We start from the raw sequence: 21023 nt of genomic DNA, 5'->3' as shown, positions 1-21023 counted from the left end.
ATTTCTACCAGATATGAAAATACCAGAGGTACCATTCTTTTTTATCTGCCTAGAATAAGCCATGATTTGTTTATTTTGGAGGTTGTGTGAATATTTGTTTTCATGTTCTCAACACTAATGAACACCCTTTTTAAAACAGAATTTATGATGTTCCACTCTGTGACAATGCTCAGAGTAGAACTGCGAAGATTAATGCAAATTACCTAGTTTAATTTTGTATAAATTTCTTTAGAAACACAGACCATAAAAATGAATAAAAAATGAAAATTTCATGTTTTGATAGATTCTATCAATTAAATAATTAACTTAAGGGAACTTAAAATAACTCATGGTTTGGTCAGAAGTATATTCTCTGGGACCGTGCCAATTTGAGGTTTGAAGATAGAGAAATAACCAGCCTACTGAAGAACAGGTGACACACAGGAGGTCATGAAGTAGGAATAAATTTGGGTTGAGAAAAAGAAATAAAATTACTGTGACTGAATAATAGTGAACAACAGGCAATAGTCAAACGTAAAATTTGCCAAGGCAGGAGGAAATCATCCGGGAATTCACTGACAGAGGTGAAAGCTTGAATTTTATTGTGATTTCAAAGAGCAGGCATAGAAAGTTTTTAGTTAGAAGAATGGCATGGTCTGATTCGCCTATAGTATGTGATTCTGACTATTCTGTAGTGATTGTGAGGTGGGAAAGACTGAAGCAGTGAGAGAGAATAATGGGGTTGAGTGAGAGGTATTCATGTGGTGAAGAGAAGTAGAGACTGAATGTGTATGGTACTGACAAGGCCAGAGGGACTTCTGATACATGGACTTCTGTAAAAATCCTCACACAGTCTCTGCCACTACAGTAATACTGGTTTTCATGGTAGTAAGACTTGTAGCATCAACTGGTAAGTAATCACTGCCAGGGACCTCCCCTGATCACAATTGAGCCCTTGCTCCCTAAATACTCCAGATACATCAACACGTTTGCCCATCGGAGATGCCAGCATCCGTTCTCATTATTCAGTCTCCCTGCCATTCTTGTTAAGTGTCTCCTCTGACTACAGGGAAGAAAGCAAAAGGAAAATTCAAATATAATTTCAAAATTTAAGCTTGAGTATTTGATGCATAAGGATGCTGTTTAGCGGGAAGGGAAAAGATTGAAAAAGTATTCCCTTCGGAAACTGAGTTTTTGACATGTGAGTTTGAGAAACAATTTTTAGTCAACAAGATGAGGGTGTCTGGTGAAGGACTGCATGTGAACATCCAAGCTCATGGCAGGGTTAGGGCTGCACTAAGATGCACACATGAGAATCTTTACTCCTTTATTCCCTCTCAACTATGCTTTTATTTTGAACCCTAAAGGAAAATGTGCTAATAGATGATTACAGTGGATTCACGCTCCTACAAAATGGTAGACCATCTACATTTCAGAGGGTATATACAGCCAATCAGTTCTTTGTGAATACCTACATAGTAACATATTGATGATGCCTCCCAAGCTATGACCTCTCTTCTTTCCCTAAAGTTTTCAGCAGACCAGCAATCAAGAGGAGAGAAGCAGTGTGGCGCTTGTCATCAGTCACATTTAAATGTCTTACCATATGAAAGTTAGTGTCCATCTAATGGTAGCTTATTTGATCTAAACAAGCAAGTGTCACATAAACGGTTTTAAGGTATAGCTTTAAATGTTGTAACAGGAAGACTACCATGCTTTGTAGTAAGCATTTAGCAAATACTAGTTAGATATATCTTACCATTTATTAGCAATTATGCCCAGATTCAGTACAAAATCCACTAACTAGCATAATCTATGATAAACAGATGGAAGTTTTAAGTTTTGATCTCAGATGTTATACACTCAAACATTGAGACACAAAATATACAAATAAATGATGGCCAGGTACTATGTAACAGTAGAACTCTCACCTGTTACCTCTGCAGCATTAATCCCAATGATGATTTCATGACTAATAGCTTCCCTAATGTTTGCTCTGGCTTCTAACTCAGGACCAACCATTGAAAGCCCTTAACTTGTAGTATAAGATGTCCTATCTCTGAGCCGTCTTTGTCTTCTCAATGCCCACAACCATGAGAACATCACAGAAACTATCTTTTGTCCACTCCCCAGTCTCCCTTTGGGTGTTTCTCATGTGCAAGTTGTAGTGGCTGTGGCTAACTCCCCTGTTAGAACAAGTTCTGAATAAATTGTCTGCTCCCATGAGATTTGTCTATGTTGTGTTGTACTGTGTTAATTAATGGTAAAACTACTACTCAAACAGTACTCTATACTTTGTGTGTCTGTGTGAGTGCAGTCTGTTGAAATGTTTACTTAGTACATACTAAGTTGATCTTCTGTATATAAAGATAATTGAAAATGAATCTTGATGAAGAATGAGATGGAAGAGGGAGTGGAAGGTGGGTTGGTTGCAGGTGGGAGGGAGGTTATGGGGGGGAAGCCACTATAATTCAAAAGATGTACTTTGGAAATTTATATTTATTAAATAAAAGTTAAAAAAAATCAGATCTCTGTCCTTGACCAGGTACTCAAAAGGGTCCCTTGTGCCCTGATGCTCCTAGTGTGTCCAGTCCAAGCCTCATGACAGCAAGATGGCAGATCAACACAATGCCAAGGGATTTTTCCCAGGCTCTTGGAAAACCATACTATGATTTAAAAATCAACTACTTTTTGACTGTTGATGAGCAACTTGATATGTTATCCCTCTTAGTATTTTTTTGTTTGTTCTACTTAATACTTTTGGTTGAATACTGTAATCAATACACAATTCTTCTTAAGTGCTCAAACTTAACTGAAAAGTGATCACTGTTAAATGTAAGAGTGGGAATGAGAGGGAAGAGATGTGCAATTCGGGACATGCTCAAGCTGACTTACCTCAAACGGTAGAGTTAGAAACATACCAGGGGATTCCAATTCAATCTCATCAAGGTGGCATGTACCAATACCATCTCACTAGTCCCAGTGATCAGTTTCTGTTCACAATTGATCATAATGATAGGACTAAGAACCAAAGGGATCACATAAACAAGAATAGTGTCTGCAAATACTAGCTGATAGAATAAATAAAGGGGAGAGTGATCCAACATGGGAAGCGAGATACACAGCAGACCCATAGAATGGCAGATGTCCTAAACAACACTCTGGCCTCAGAATCAGCCCTTAAGGCATGCGGATCCAGCTGAAAAGCCCATGAGAGTATTTCAGGCATGGAAAGCCAAGACACTCTGGGAAAAAAAAAAAAAAAAGGAAGACCTAAGTGGAAATTCTCTGCGAGTGAGATCCCAGTGGAAAGAATGGGTCATCAAAGAAGGAGGTACCTTTCTCTGAAGGGAGGAGAGAACTTCCACTTTGACCATGGCCTTGTCTAAATATGATCAGTCAGTGAACTCAGGGGGCTTCCATAGCCTTGGCAGCTCATGACAAGAGCCTAGGGTGATTACTGATGCCATAAACAAGAGTGTCAATTTGTTAAGTCAACAACAGGAGTCACTGCGCACTTACTCCTCATGTAGGATCTCTGTCCTTAGTGTGCTGTACCTTGAGATTTAATGCTATAACTAGTACTCAAACAGTATTTTTCACTTTATGTTTCTATGTGGGAGCAAACTGTTGAAATCTTTACTTAATGTATGCTAAACTGATCTTCTGTATATAAAGAGAATCGAAAATGAATCTTGATGTGAATGGAAGGGGAGAGGGAGTGGGAAAGGGGAGGGTTGCGGGTGGGAGGGACGTTATGGGGGGGAAGCCATTGTAATCCATAAGCTGTACTTTGGAAATTTATATACATTAAATAAAAGTTTGAAAGCAAAAAAAAAAAATAAAAATCTACTACTTTACCATCATTGTAGTACCATGAGGTATGTCACTACCTACAATGCTAGCATTCTATGTAAACACCAGTTCAGGTCCCAGCTGCCCCACTTCTCATCCAGCTCCCTGATAATGAGCTTTGGAAAGCAGTGGAAGATGAACCAAGTGTTTGGAGCCCTGCCTCCCACATGAGAAAACCTGATAGAGTCTGTGGCTCTTGGCTTCCACCTGGCCCAGTGCTGGCCATTGCAGATATTTGGTGAGTGAACAAGTGTATGAAAGATATATTTCTCTCTTTCTCTCTCTCTAATACTGCCTATCAAATAAATAAAATAAATGTAAAAAAAATTCCAGTGAATTGAAGGAGTTTGATTATATCACAAAGAAGCATGGAGAATTTATAATTGTATGCTTTCTTAGAAGAGAATGATCTAGGATACTGGAGAGGAATGACCTCTACCCAAGAATAGCAGCCTAAAGTTTAATCAAAACTTGAAAAACTTTAGGCTATTTGATGTCATCTTGGTATTCAGTAATCTGACTTTGGCATCATTTGTAGATTGAACTGATTAGTTCAAATATGACATAGACACGCATGCATACCACATTGCTTCCCTAAAACGTGCTCTTTGTAAAAATGACTGCAATATCTTTATATTAACATCTTTTCATCCCTATTTATTTCCTGTTTCTTGGATCTTCAACTTGTTTCCCTGGTACTAGGCCTCAGGCAGACTTTCTTACATAATAGAGCACTGTAAAAATTTCCATACAACCTAAATTGTATCATAACACACCAGAGACTTGATTATGATATTTCTGCAGCAACTTTACAGTCCCACTTGCTCTAGCATGTAGGTAACATTTGTTTGAGTAACCTAGGCAAAATGCAACTGCACAAATGATTTTCACAATTTTGAAATATACAACCAGCATGAAGTGAAGTCACTACAAATTTATATAAAACAAATAATTCAGTGATGTGTAACCAAGAGATTTAAATTTATTTAAAACTATTGAAAACAGTAAGATTGCAGGATCGTATTCTTGGTATATATCCAAGAAAATTAAATCAGTTTGTTGAAGAGACATCTGCCCTGACATGTTCTTTACAGCACTATTCACAATAGCAAAGAAAAGGAAGCAATCTAAATGTCCATCCACTGATGAATAGATAAAACAAAACAAAAAAATGGTACATATATCCAATGGAATACCCTTCAGCCTTAAAAAGGTAAAATCATATTATTTTGTTTATTAACAATCAATGAACAAAAATAGCCATTGAGATAATTATGTAGAAACAGTTCACTACAGTACAACATAACATCTTGGGCTTTTCATCTATTGCTTCCCCAGCTGATGACTGGAATATTCTGTTGATCAAGGACAGATAGGTTTCTTACCTCCTGCATTCAGGAAGGGCATCATCTGACAGAGGGTCAGAGTGACTCAGAAGGGGAACACCAGTGTTGTATTTGACACTTGGGTTCTAGGTAATGCTGGTTTTGGTCAGAGATTTTTAAGTAGGTGTTTGTGATTTACTGAAATTTGCTCCTGAGTTAGCAGCCTAAAGTGAGATGTCACAAGTAAATGGTTTTTGTTAAGTGAAAAGGGAGCCAAGGAAAGCGATGTGTTGCGAGAAGCAGGTGGCATACTGCAGTCCGTTTTCCAACAGGGTGGCTATTTGAACAGATAGATCTGGAGGATGTTCCAAGACTGAGCAATGAAATTAATTGGTTTACTGCTGAATTATCCTGGGCAAGATCTCTCTCTCTCAAAAAAAAAAAAAAAAAAGCAAGAGTCATGTTTGTATAGATAGTCTATGTTTTCAGTGCAAAAAACTTATGTAGGGTATGTCTCCTGGTAAAGTTGTTATTAGAAGTTTCAGCGCATCTGAGATTTCACCCAAATAATTTATAGCAACTACTTAATTGTAGAAATCTCAAGTATTTTGTATCTTAGTGCTTCCCAGTGATCCTATTTAAATAAAAACATAAACCAGAATCTATAATCTACAATAAAGCAGTTTTTCTTTTTTAAATTCTCCTTTCTCTCTCTCTCTCTCATATAGTTTAACATTAACATTATATACAAAATATTACACACATGTACTCATGTTCGCTCCTCAAATACTGCAAGACAGTATAATCTTAAACATTTTAAAACATTTATGAAGCTTTTCTTAAACAGATGTTATTTTTCCCGAATAAAGAGTTCAGATGTTCATGAGCTACCTCACTTCACATTTGCAAGTAAATGATGGACTTGCATCCAATTGAAACAATTTCACTAAGATTGCTCAGTGTCATAAACAATGCAAAACTGTGCACATAAGGAAAAAATCAATGGTGCTGAAGCATTAATAAAGTTGGTTTTGTATGGTGCTTTAATTTATCAGGCATATGGAAAATAGGTGTTTGTGTTATTGTCACACATTTCTTAAATGATCCAAAGGTCCTTGAGTTTTCATTTTTGATAGCCTTTTTTATTACTCTCAAGGTATGCATATAGACAGGAAATTTGTTTTATGAAAGGCTTTTTTCCCTCTTCACATATTTATGATATACTTAGTGCTTCCAAGAAGCTTAAGGTAAAAAGTCACAAGAGCACTACTTGCATGTAATTCATGTGATGCTTCTCTATGGATTCAAAACTCTTGTCAAAGAGTGAAAAATGAGATAATAATAGGGTATTTTAAGAATTTAGATTGGCGGTTTTTTTCTCATATAAATATTAAAACAAATAGAGATCTGTTTGCATTTATATGTTTTGGGAGAGGGTTTGATTTGCATGTTGTGTACAGGTAAACTTGATGCCCATAAAAACAAGTTGAAAGCTAGTGAGTGAAAGGAAATCAAATATGTCAAAAAGACAACATATCTGCTGGTCATCAGGTGGTGCATATACAAGCCATTGTGTAAGAAAAAAGAAAAAGAGGGAAAAATGAAACAAACGCGTCCCAACTTGGGCTACACTTCTACATTTATAAATGTAGTTTTGGCATTACAGAAAATCTCCTAGATTTCCTTCTGTTGCTTTGCATTATTAATCTGTAAAGTTCTTGTCCTCTTTACATCACTTAAATGATTCCTCAAAGTTCTGCCCTAGAACGCTGCCTGTTTTTCTATTCACATTGCTTTTCCAGATATACTGTAAAGCCACATAAATAAAGTAGATCTTTTCCATTGGGCACTCCAGGTTTCTTGTCTTTACCTGGTGCTACGCTTGTCTGCAATCCACAAGGCTGAACTCCATGGATAGTAGTATTATCTGAGACCTGCTTGGTTCCTCCCAGATGGAGGCATAGGCAAGAGAGAGAAAATTAGAAGCAGAGTTATATGAAGACTTTATTTCATTGGCTCTTGCTCTGTAAATTTTGGAATCCTAAGTTTAGGGAACCTCAAATTTGACATTATTGACCTTTAGGAGTAAATACTTCTTTGTTTAACAGCATCTATGGTCTCTATATACCACCTGCCCTTAGTAATCCTTAGCTGCGCAATCAATATCTACAGATGTCACATGTTTCCTCAGAGCACTATTTTGTACTTTTGACAGCCACTCCTGTGGGCCTAGGACTGCTATTAACACTAGATTATCTGTGATATTAACACTAGAGGTCTAAACTTATTTTGGTGCCCTTAAGCCTCCCTTACAGCTGTGTAAATTGTTCCCTTCTTATACTCTTCAAATGTTCAGTGTGAGTTTCTGTTTATTTTTGGAAGAGACCATGGCAATGCAAACATTGACACCAAGGTTTATCTTCAGAAATAAATCTCCAAAATGAAATTCAAACTTTTGGTTCACATAGAATGCTGTCTTGCCGGCTGCAGATAAAACACCAATAATCTGTGACATTCAGTAGTTTCAAGAGTTCACAAAGTTACTGTCTGTGATCTTAGGGATAAAATGTGGACAGAAAGTGGGTCCTGGATAGTCAAAGTGGAGCAGTACTGAGACACTACAAGAAAGCAGCATTCATAAGGACTTTGGCGTCAGCTGGCTTAGTTTATGGCCTTGGGGATAAAAGGACAGATTGAAATCTCTAAATGTGCAATACAGATCCTAAAAGACATTAGAATGCTTCTTTGGCATTGTGAAGCAGTATTTGCATTGCTTGTACTTACGGATGAGAGAGAGAGAGAGAGGGAGAGAGACCCACAGAGAGTGAATGAATGAATGTATGACTAAATGATGGCCAAGCCTAAAACATAATTTTGAGAATGGCAGTATCATGCCTAAATATTTCCAGGTTACAGAGCAGCAGTGGTAGCGAAAGCAGCAGAGTCCTCTGGTGAGAAAGAAGTGACTGAGAAGTTCCAATCAACAAGTTCACTAAAACTGTATATTATTTTTGGTTCAGCTCGCTCTGACACTAATGAAAAATAATTACTGCTATTATACTCAGTGCTATAACAGAGTTATATATGAGTGTAGCTCAGCCAGTGATGTCTATGGCTAGCTCCATGTGAACCCAGTCTGTGCTTATAGCCTCATAGGTTTATGATTAGCTTTACAGGTTTAAATGTATATGCACATAATAAATGGAAGACGTTCCTTCCCATCAGTGGGATAAGTCTGGAGTAATGTATTAAAGCATTGTCTATGGGTATAAACTGAGTACAAATAAAATGTAAGAATTTATTGGGTAGAATTTACTGATACAGAAGCACTTTCAAGTTTAGGAACATGATCTTTTGACTTGAGAACCTGAGATTGTTAGAATTTTCAGAATTTGGCTAATAAAAGCCTAAACTGCTGGGTGGCTGTTGTCACTGATGTGCAATGGTGAAACTACCGTGAGGTGACAGACTCTCAAGGAACCTCCATGATGCCTCACTGCTGGTGTTCATGTTCTTCAGTAATTCACACTGTTTATAATAGGATATGAGGAGGCCAGCACCGTGGCTCAACAGGCTAATCCTCCGCCTGGGGCGCCAACACCCCAGATTCCGTCCCGGTTGCCCCTCTTCCAGGCCAGCTCTCTGCTGTGGCCAGGGAGTGCAGTGAAGGATGGCCCAAGTGCTTGGGCCCTGCACCCCATGGGAGACCAGGAGAAGCACCTGGCTCCTGGCTTCAGATCAGCGCGGTGCGCCGGCTGCGGCAGCCATTGGGGGGTGAACCAATGGCAAAAGGAAGACCTTTCTCTCTGTCTCTCTCTCTCACTGTCCACTCTGCCTGTCAAAAAAAAAAAAAATAGGATATGAGGAAAGTGATGGTATGCATGTGAATACATAAACAGAAACGTGTGTGTGTGTGTGTGTGTGTGTGAGTGTGATTTTGCTATGTGGCATGGACTATAGTGCCTGTCTTGATAGAATCTCTATTTCTCATGCATGCAACCTAATTCTTTAATTTGAAACAATTAGTGTGTGTTCTTCTAAGCTGCAAGCTTGATGACAATGTTGTTACACACCAATACAAAAGGATCAAGTACTCTTGACATTCAGTAGAGAAAGGATCCTGAATGCTCAGACAGAAGCAAACACTGGAATAAATCCTTTATATTCAAAATTCTCAGCCACCCACTTACCAGAGTGGGAGAATTTAGGTTATGTGTTTAATGAAGAAATTGAGAATTAATTAGTAAGAGGAGCCCTGGTACTATTCAAAATCCTTGAATTTCTGTAGCAGAGAAGATGGTGAGGATGCTATACTCACCATCAGAAATTATTTTCTGGTCTCAATGGGAAAATTAGAGTTATGTGTTCTAGTGACAACCTAACTGTAGGAGATAAGATAGGCACCCAGTCTTTTTATTATTTGAGATATCATCATCCACTCAATAACATGAACAAATGTCCTGTGGATCACATTTATAGCTGTTTTCCCCACTGCCACACTTTGCTTTTCACAATTTCAAATGCATTCCATGTTCCACTATGTTGTTGCTTTATGTGACAGCGTTCTGCCTGTCAATTAGCTAAGCTGAACCCTGTTTCCAAGAGTTCTCTCCATAGAATACGTACAAGTCAGGTTTGCCCGTAAGAAAAATTTCTGTGAGATTTGGAAGGCAGAACTAAAAAGGAGCCATTTTTGTGCTCAGAAAAATCAGTGATTTGCCAAGTGCTTTTGACTTGCACATGAACTCTCCTTGTTGGTGTTGCGCAGCAGCTGGTCTGCGAGTTCTCTAGAGCTGCTAGATCTCCACCATCAACACCTTCAACTCAGTTCCTGAGTCAGGCCAGTGTGCAGCTCGATTACTAGTGGGCGAGAGTTTGAGCTGTGTATCTGCTTGCTCAGTTGTTCTGGAAGAAAAGATCACGAGAGGTGTGGATCAAATGGTTTGCCAAGGATTTAGAGCATACTTGTTTATAAACGAGGGCTGGCAACGATATAGCAGCATGAGTCATTTTGAATGAGCATAGAATATCAAGATATTAATTTTTGTGTAAATGCTATAAAAGGAATGATGTTATCAGAAGATTCGCATTTAAATGAGATAAATACCTTGTGGATGATAGATGAACATATCTAAGACTCTCATAGTCTAGAGAATTCAGGTGCAAAATAGCTAGGATGCTTGGGCTTGATTCTACATACAAACTAAGTGAAATAATTTCTAATCATCAAACCATCCTCAGCTACAACCACTGATCTGTACAAAAAATGCAATGCCATACAGCAACGAGTCTCCATATCACATAATGTTTTGGTGGGATCAGTGAGCTTCCTCCTGGAAAGCTGATATCAGTAGACCAGGTCTATCACACAAGACAAAGAACATGGTTCTTCCTAGAAGAGGCAATTGATCTGGGTATGCATTTGTCTTCCCTGACCCAATATTTCTGTTAAGCCATTCATGCAATACTAAAACATTGAATGAGGGAAGGGGAGAGGGAGGGAGGGAGGAAGGGAAGGAGGGAGGGAGGGAGGGAGGGGGAGAGACAGAGAGAGAGAGGGAGAGGAGAGAGAGGAGGGACCGGAGGGGAGAGGAGAGAAGAGACAGAGACAGACAGACAGACAGACAGACACACACACACACACAGAGAGAGAGAGAGAGAGAGAGAGAGAGAGGAGTGACTGGAGGGGAGAGGAGAGAAGAGACAGAGACAGACAGACAGACACACACACACACACACACAGAGAGAGAGAGAGAGAGAGAGAGAGAGAGAGAGAGAGAGATTTCTTCCATCCATTGACTCACATCCCCAAATGGCCATAAGGCTGGGGCTGGGCCAGGCTAAAGCTAGGATTCTGGGGCTTTATCTGAGTCTCCTGCATGAGTGAAAGTGCTCACGTACTTGTGCCATCTTCTGCTGCTTTCCTAGGCAGGTTAGCATGGAGTTAGAGTGTCAAAGAAGCAGCTGGGACTTGAATCTATATAGGATACCAGCATCAAAGGTGACAACTTTACTTGCTATGCTACAGCGCCATCCCCAAATGAGGAATTAAATAGATGAATTTTGGTTACCCATCTGACCAAAGACTAAATCCACCAAATGAAATACAGTTGTGGGATTGATAGTCATGGAGTACACTGTTCTTAAATTGTCCCTATCACTATGAAACGGCTGCTGTGATAAAACAGTTTACTGACTATTAGTTATGTAGCAGCTGGTTGGAAAAGTTTGGCATGAAGTAATCTCTCTCTCTTTCTCTCTCTCTTTCCCTCCCTCCCTCTCTCTCTCTCTCACACACACAGACACACACACACACACACACACGCATACAGTTTGTCCTACAGCCAGAATTCAAGTGTTCATGATTCAAGTGTTCATGATTCAAGGAGTAGAAATCATGGTGTCTCTGTCACCATTATTCTTATTTTTCTCAAAAAACCACTCGTGTTATTCTAAAGATCTTAGCTCCCCAAAGAGAAATGGTCCATAAGTAGATGTGTAAATGTTCTAATCTTAAAGTCAAGACATCAGTTGGCCACTTTGGTTTTCCCTTGACAATGAAGCAGACAAGACATTAAGTACTCTACTGATAGATTATCCTGACAAAGGGAAACTGAGTCTGCAAATACTACCATGTCCAATATAGAGAAAACATAAGAACTACAATAGCCCAGTATTGAAAGTTCAAGTATTAATGAGGAAGTAAGTTTTGGGCTGTCCCAAAGCAAGTATCTATGACAACCTGAGCGACTCATTGAGAGCAGAAGAAGTGTACACTGAGCAGTTAAAAGCAATGTCATACATATCAGTTGTGACGATGCATATAGCTGCAGAAATGAGGATGGCTATTGTTAAGTCCATTTCTGCCTTAGTTTGATCAGAACACATACTCCCTTTTTTGTTGTTGTTGTTGTTCTTTGTACCACTTAATTTATGATACAAAATTAGATAATTTTCTATCTAGGATGTTCAAGACTATTAAAAAGTGAGAGTTCTATCAACTAGGAGAAGGACAAACATTTGTATATCAAAGAAAAAAACAGAAATTTGTATCATTCTTAGGGAAAGAGTCACTGTGGTTTTGGGTAATGTGGATAAGTATCCTAACACCAAATGTAAGCATAGTTTCCTTTTGCACAGGGCTCCTCTGTCTTAAATGTGATCGATGAAATTCTTCTGTGAGATCTGGAAGGTAGACATGAAGTGGCAGCTTTCGTACATTTGCATGGTCCATGAACGCCATGTACTATTACACTCACTCTGCATTATCACTCATCTCCTGAGTGCGTTGTTTCCGGGGGATAGCAGCCACATTCACAACTCCATATCTTCCATCAAATCTCCTTTCTCAGCTTTTTCAGCATCAGGAGAAAACACATGGGCTACTTGGTAAAAAAGTGCCAGTTTAATTTGTAGGTTGCCTGCATCACCAGAGTTGAAGAAGGCGACAGTGAAATGTGCATTCACATGTGTGTTGTTCAGGTTGACGTGTGAGTTCCAATGTATTCTTACTCTTCCACTTTGTGTGTCCATCTTTTCTCCTCAACTTCTGGCACTTCTGGGTTCAGGCCTAATGATCAGACCAAGATAGCATCCTTCACCTACAGTTTACCCAGTTCCTGCAATTGGGTACAGTATCTCCACTGTGTTCCCTAATCCCTTCAGTTCTAATGGTTCTGATTCTGTGATGATGCCTCATCTAAAAACCCTAATTGGAGGCTCCTTCAGTAATTTCATTTCTGCTCTGAATCTACAGTCTGGTGTCTCCGCCTAGTTGGAGAAAGGTAGGAAAAAGAGGAACTCTGTGCTAGTTTTCCTAGGAAAGTATTTTAGCATGAACCTACCTTAAGTCTGTAGTCATGGATATTAGGAACTACTGTTGAAATTGTACCACACATCCTCTGGTTCTAACGTCCCATGGTTTTAGTATTCAATACTTACAGCTTTTTATTTAGATAATACTTACATCATGGCCCTCAAATATTATTTGGTACATTAGCTACTATGCTTCAAATCTGAAATAACCATAATAAAATCTAAAGAATTATTCTAACTCCATTAGTTAATATAATGTTAAATCTGATTTCAATGAAAGTATTTTATTTCCTTATAATCAAAACTTCATATAAATGTTTCCATTAATAATGTGTTTTCTTATGCATATATGAATATACATAGCTAGTTTATTTAAAATATGAGCTTATGCCAAATCTGTTCTATTCACATACTTCCCTACAATAACTTCCTTAGAAAAAAATTCTCCTGGTGTAATTAAAATCACCTGGAGATCTTAAGACATGCGTAATATTTGGCCTCCTATCCTGAGAATTTGATCCAGTGCTGCATCTGAAACCGGAATTAAAGGAGTCCATTGAATGTGGCTCTCTCTGAAAGATGCTGCCTACCTAGTGCCATTTTCAGTGATGAGTCAGAGATGGTGAGACTATAATTTAAAATAATGACTTCTCAGGACAAAGGGGAGTACAACAAATGCTGAAAAATGTCCTTCTCATAATACCAGTAACAGTGCCTTGCATGTTCACAGTGCCTCAGAGTTTTCAAAACACTTTCAAATATAATTTCATTTGATTCTCACCGTTGAATGAGGGCGAGAATGGAATCTGTACACCTCTGTGCATGTACCGTGGGTGAAAGTGAGCAGTAACAGCAGAAACGCACTTCACATCACACTCTGCTTCGGGACTGATCTGATCAAACGCTGCAGGGGCTCCCTAGGGACCTGCAAACAGGCACATAGAAAGGGAAACTTTTGTTGTTAGCTCTAAAATTTTGAAAGTCAGGAGAAACAAATTACAATGTTACCTTTTTTAGAGAAAAGAACCCAAAGTTAGAAAATAATCCACCAATTAGGGAGAGCTAAAAGAGAGATTTATATTTCAGCAGTAAAATGAGGTCAATGAACAAGAAATGTATTTTAATGGAAAGTTTTATAATTCATCATTATATTACTAAAGAACAGTTAAGATTGGCAAAATACATTGTATTTTGAATAATTGGTGAGCTACTGTCCCAAGTATAATTCTTTTTGTAGCTATACATTCTAAGGCCATATTGATAATTTTCTACTTCTCTGCATTTATTTTATAGTCAGTGCTAATGGCAAAATTAAGTATATTAAACTCCAATTATTCTATAAAATATAGTTAAATAAAATTTTTTACAGTTTTTTTTTTAATTTATTTGAAAGAGTACGGAGAGAGAGGGAGAGACAGAGGTCTCCCATCTGCTGGATACCATGCATGGAGGTCTGGCAGTCAGAGCACAGAGAGAGAGAGGGAGAGATAGAGGTCTCCTATCTGCTGGTTCACCATGCATGGTATTTGGCACAGCGGTTAAAATGCCACATGGGATGCCCCCGTCAGGTACCAGAGTGTTAAGTTCAAGCACTGGCTCTACTCTATCTTTTAAAAAATAAAACAAAAACATTATTTCTTTGAAATAAAATGACATTGGGAAGGCCAGAGTGAGTGAGAAGGAGTTAGCGGAGATAGGGGAAGGAGGGAGGGAGGAAGGTGTTTTCTGGTTAGTGGTTAACTCTCCAAATGGCCACAACAGACAGGACAAGGCCAGGCCAAAGCTAGGAGCCAGGAACTCCATCCTGGTGTCCCACATGGGTGGCAGGGGCCCAAACACTCAAAATATCATCTACTTCCTTCCTAGTCATGCAAGCAGGGAGCTGGATTAGAACCTGAGCAGCCGGGACTCAGACTGCACACTGATCTGGGTGTCTGACTTTGCAAGCAGCTACTTCACCCATTTACCACAGTGCTCACCTCCGTTCTTGATTCTAGCTTCCTGATAGTGCAGATCCTTGTAGGCACCAGGCAAGGGTCCAAGTTCACCTATTCCTGCCACCCACATGGGAGACAGAAAGAATACCTGGCTGCCAGGGGCTTGGAGAATGAACCAGAGAATGAGAGTCGCATCCATTCATTCATTTTCCCTCTCTTTCTCTCACATAAAATAAATAAATGATTAATACAAATATAAATTCTGGAACAATATTATAGCATTGGACATAAGAATAAAAACACTTTCTTTTTATTAATATAAAAACAATTCATAAACTTAAAATTCAATTTCTAAAGCAGCAAAATGTGAACTGTCAAGAAACATACTTTATTGATATCTCAAACTATTTTAACTATAGAGCTTAAAGAAAGTCTCCTGTACAACCTTTGAAACCATAAATGTTGAAGGAGATGCAATGAAAGATGGTACACATTTCTGGAGAGTATCGACAGTGTCCTCAGAGGTTTTGTGGACAAGTTAAATAATACCCACACGTCCAGTTTGTGTAAACTATGGCTGTGTTAGCCACAGAGTGCTAAGATTCCAATCACTGACTTAGTAAAACAGAAACTCTTAGAGTTCTCAATCTCTCAATCAGCTCCATTGATGGAATTCCTTTAAGAAATAAATGAACAATCCAGGGTTTGAATTGTGGATTTGTGAATCTAATTCAGCATACTTTATAGTACTCTCTGCAGTCAGGAAGGAACTGGTTATTTTATACATATGTAATTAATACATATAAATAAATTGAAATATATATGTAATTTCATTATTATGATAAATAGGGAAATAAATATTTGTCCAAGAATATAGTTATCAAGCAAAATGCTTATCAGTGTGAGATCTGTGTGAAAAAATAATAAAAAAAATGCTTGATAGTGAAAAACCTTAACAGCTGTGTGTGTGTATGTGTGTGTATCTTTACATTTTAGGACAAAAAGTCAGGAAATGTTTTTGTATACCACCTTACCTACTCCTCAAATAATGCTGCTATTTGAATTTGCAATCTGGTTGTTGTATGCCAATTCCCACATAACACTGGGATTGTTTATGATTGATCTTTTCCTACTAAATTCTGTGTATTTCCAGTAAGTTGTGTTTCCTTTACCTTTACGCCTCAGGCTGTGTTGCTGTATCTGCAGTGCGATAGAGGATCACTCAATGGGTGTGGGCTTAGTGGATACAAGTGCAGAAATTGAAGGGTATATTTGGCAGTGCGGAGGTACACTTGACAACATGCATGATTTGATACCTAGCAAAATTGGACTCTGATTATTGCAGACATCTGCCCTACCCTGCTTCTGACTTTAATCATACGAATCCAGTCAACAGAACACCCTTCTTTCTATCCCATTGTCATAGCTGGTTGTCAAAAATCGAATCTGAGTTTAATCTTAAATTATCTTTCTTTTATGGTGCCTCTTTTAATTTTGTTACAACCTGCTGTGATTTTTTTCTTCCATAAAACACACAAAATGATGAGGGTATAATTAGGAGATTCTATTTATTAATCTAGTTTAGAAGAACTAATGAAAGCAATATATACCTATGAATTCTACCCAAGTGTGGGCACCACAAATGCATACTCTGGTTTTATAAAGATCCTTGATAGAAGTTGTCTCGTAATAATGACCATGTTATAGGCACATTTAGAGTATCACCTCTGCCTGTATTTTGGGTACTCAACAGTAATGATAATAAGGAAGTCGCCATAGAAATTTTATATCAGACTAAGCCTGTAAAATATTCTATTTAAAGCAGATAAACCTAAATCTTTGTCTTAAATTTGAGAAATCTGAGTGTAAAAATGTACAAACTTTTTTAAAGAAAATAATTACTACCAATAACATGTAATTATGTTGCTAACATGATTCAATATGCATCAAAAATAGCTACATAATCAAAGGGATTACTGTGTTAAATTACTAGTGCTATATTTAAATAATACCTATACTTATTTGTCAAACTCCAGTGTTGTGTTCCTGTGCAGTTCCTGCATTTATTTGGAGCTTTTCATTCCTCAATATTTTTCTAAAAATATCTACATTATTTTCAGTTATGAAGTTGAAATCATATACATTTAGTGTGTCACAAATCTTTTTTGAGTTCTTTTTTTCTTTTTTTTTAAAATTTTATTTAATAAATATACAATTTGGGACATTCTCAATCAGACTTGCCCCAAATGGTGGAGTTAGAATTGTGCCAGGGGATTCCAATACAATCCCATCAAGGTGGCATGTACCAATGCCATCTCACTAGTCCAAATGATCAATTTCAGTTCACAATTGATCACACTGATAGGGCTAAGAGTCAAAGGGATCACACAAACAAGAATAGTGTCTGCTAATACTAACTGATAGAATCAAAAAGGGAGAGAATGATCCAACATGGGAAGCGGGATACACAGCTGACTCATAAAGTGGCAGATGTCCTGAATAGTGCTCTGGCCTCAGAATCAGCCCTTAAGGCATTCAGATAGGGCTGAAGAGCCCATGAGAGTATTTCAGGCATGGAAAGCCAAGTCACTCTGTTAAAAAAAAAAAAAAAAAAAAAAAAAAAAAAAGAAGAAGATCTAAATGAAAAATCTCTGCGAGTGAGATCACAGTGGAATGAACGGGGCCATTTTCATAAAGTGAAAAATACTGTTTCAGTACTAGTTATAGCATTACTTCACATTGAACAACACATTAAGAACAGAGATCCTACATGGAGAGTAGGTGCACAGTGACTCCTGTTGTTGACTTAACAAATTGACACTCTCGTTTATGGTGTCAGTAATCTCCCTAGGCTCTTGTCATGAGTTGCCAAGGCTATGGAAGCCTCTTGAGTTTGCTGACTTCGATCTTATTTAGACAAGGTCATAGTCAAAGTGGAAGTTCTCTCCTTCCTTCAGAGAATGGTACTTCCTTCTTTGATGGCCCATTCTTTCCGCTGGGATCTCACTCACAGAGATCTTTGATTTAGTTCATTGTTCTCCTCTCTCTCTTTTTTTTTTTTTTAACCACAGTATTTTGACTTTCCATGCCTAAAATACTCTCATGGGCTCTTCAGCCATATCCGAATGCCTTAAGGGCTGATTCTGAGGCCAGAGTGCTATTTAGGACATCTGCCATTCTATGAGTCAGCTGTGTATCCCGCTTCCCATGTTGGATCATTCTCTCCTTTTTAATTCTTTCAGTTAGTATTAGCAGACACTATTCTTGTTTGTGTGATCCCTTTGACTCTTAATCTTTTCATTATGATCAATTGTGAACTGAAATTGATCACTTCGACTAGTGAGATGGCATTGGCACATGCCACCTTGATGGGATTGTATTGGAATCCCCTGGCGTATTTCTAACTCCACCATTTGGGGCAAGTCTGATTGAGCATGTCCCTAACTGTACATCTCCTCCCTCTCTTATTCTCACTTTTATATTTAACAAGGATCACTTTTCAGTTAAATTTAAGCACCTAAGAACAATTGTGTGTTAATTACAGAGTTCAACCAATAGTAATAAGTAGAACAAAAAAATACTAAAAGGGATAAAGTATTAAGTTGTTCCTTGACAGTTAGGACAAGGGCCGATCAAGTCACTGTTTCTCATAGTGTCCATTTCACTTCAACAGGTTTCCTTTTTTTGTGTTCGGTTAGTTGTCACAGATTAGGGAGAACATATGATATTTGTCCCTTTGGGACTGGCCTATTTCACTCAGCATGATGTTTTCCAGATTCCTCCATTTTTTTTTTTTTTTGGCTAATGACTGGATTTTATTGTTATTTACTGCTGTATAGTATTCTATATTGTACATATCCCATAATTTCTTTATCCAGTCTAGTCTTGATGGGCATTCCAGGTCTTAGCTATTGTGAATTGAGCTCCAGTAAACATTAAGGTGCAGATAGCTTTTTTATTTGCCAATTTAATTTCCTTTGGGTAAATTCCAAGGAGTGGGATGGCTGTGTTGTAAGGTAGGGTTATATTCAGGTTTCTGAGGAATCTCCAAACTGAGTTCTTTTTTTCTTAATAGTAGATTGTAACGGGGAGGGAAAGATGTGAGACTTAGAGGGAGGGTGAAGGCTGGGAAAGAGAGAAGGAGAGCAAGAAGGAGAGGAAGAGGAATTGTTTATGTGGAATGTGTGTGTGTGTGTGTGTGTGTGTGTGTGTTTGAGAGAGAGAGAGAGAGAGAGAGAGAGAGAAAGGGGGGGGGGAATCTCAAATTTCTATACTTCTATCCACTGGTTCCTTCCCAAATGCCCCAGTACCAAAGACTGAGCCTGGCTGAATCCCTAACCCTAGCCCTAACTCTATCCAACTCCCCCATGTGATGCCAAGGATCCAAGTGCTTGAGCTAGCATCTTCTGACTCCCAGGCACATTGGCAGGAAGCAGGATCTGAAACAGGTGCTGGACTGCATCTCAGCACTCTTGATATGGTTTGTGGGTGTCTCAAGCATTGCTTTAAACCACTGTGCCATAATGCTGTCTCCCATTTTATTTCTTTTATATTCCTTTCCTTATACACATGGTTTGATTAAAATAATGTTATGTATAAAATGCTTGTTCCTAGGACATTCTTGTAACTTTCAATTATCTGACCTCATTTGTTTAAAGCCTCATACATTCATTCTTCTAAACTTAGGCTCCTCAGGTTTTTTGGAGGTCTTTCTTTATCCAGCTTAGTGCACTGTATGTGAATCTGCCTCATGGTCCCTAAGAATTCCATGCATGCCATGAACTGTCCCAGTGTTCAGATCCACTGGGCGCTAAGACTCACGAGAGAAGTAGCTGAATAGACAGCAAAAATATATAATAGTTTACTGTGTCTTATAGTTATTAAAAAACTTGTAAATATAAACTCCCTGTAAATAAATAATAAAGAATTGCTTGGCAGTGAAAAATCTTGAGAGCTAATCTTACTTTGCTCAATTAGAAAACATTACTCAATAGAATTCCAGTTCACTTTGTATTTAATCATAATGATTATATTTATTTAAAAATATGTTTGTGGCTAATTTAATGTTCCAGGAAAGAAAAGAAAACATACACCCAGGAGATTTTTTGTAAGTAAAAGGAGAAAATAATATTAAGGCAGAAATCAATACTGAGCTTCCCTTCTTGGAAATTTTTTGAGAAAAATAGGAACAAATAGATTCCTCAAAAGATCTTATCTTTGTTCTGATCATAAATTCTGTACTAAATGGCTCACTTTCAGTTACACATAAGGCACACAGTGATGCAGCACAATAATGTTTTTGGTACAAATGATAATTACAGAGATTTTATTTTACATTGCCACCTGTATTTAAATTTAGACTACCATATCAAACATCACTCAGTAAATGCAGAATTCAATGGTGAATTGGAGACTGTCAAATTGACTTTAAAACATGTTCATTTGCATCTACTTAAAAGGCAGAGAGGCAGAGATCTGAGAGGGAGCGAGAAAGTTTCCATCTATTGGTTCATTCTCCCAAATGCCTGTAGTAGCCAGTACTGGGCAGCCCAAAGCTGCAGTCAGGCACTCCAAGTGGTGCTGTTATGAAATGAGGTAGTCTCACATGGGGACTTGACCCACTGCACCACAATTCCCACCCCAAAACTGACTTTTTACGTCACTTCATTCCCTTGATCTCATTAACTCATGAATGTGCAAGGACATCATGGTAGCAATTACTTCTCTTCTTTCCCCAATTATGCAATTTTCCTGCTTTATTGAAGTATTGCCATACAAGAACATATAAGTTTACTTAACTGCAGTCTTAAAAATTAACTTAAGGCTCTCTGTAGTCTTCAGCTCTTTTACCAGATTTCTCTTCTCATCTCTGCATTGCACTCCTCCAAAGTACTTTCTATAGTTGATTTTATCAGTTGTTCTCTCCTAACATATATTGGACTAAATAATTATATTTGGACTAAATATATTTTCTGTACTATTTCCTACCCCTACACTCAACAGTTTCCCTTAGAATTACTATTGATCTGAATACTGTCAAGTCCCAGTTCTTGTCAAAGTGCTTGTATCAGTGAGTCTCTCAGTAGCCAGTACCACTGCCTTGCCTTTATTA

This window comes from Oryctolagus cuniculus, chromosome 13, assembly GCF_051225735.1.
Source record: "Oryctolagus cuniculus isolate XC-2025 breed Fujian yellow rabbit chromosome 13, ASM5122573v1, whole genome shotgun sequence".
NCBI classification, from domain to species: Eukaryota; Metazoa; Chordata; class Mammalia; order Lagomorpha; family Leporidae; genus Oryctolagus; species Oryctolagus cuniculus.
This window is presented reverse-complemented; position numbering follows the sequence as displayed.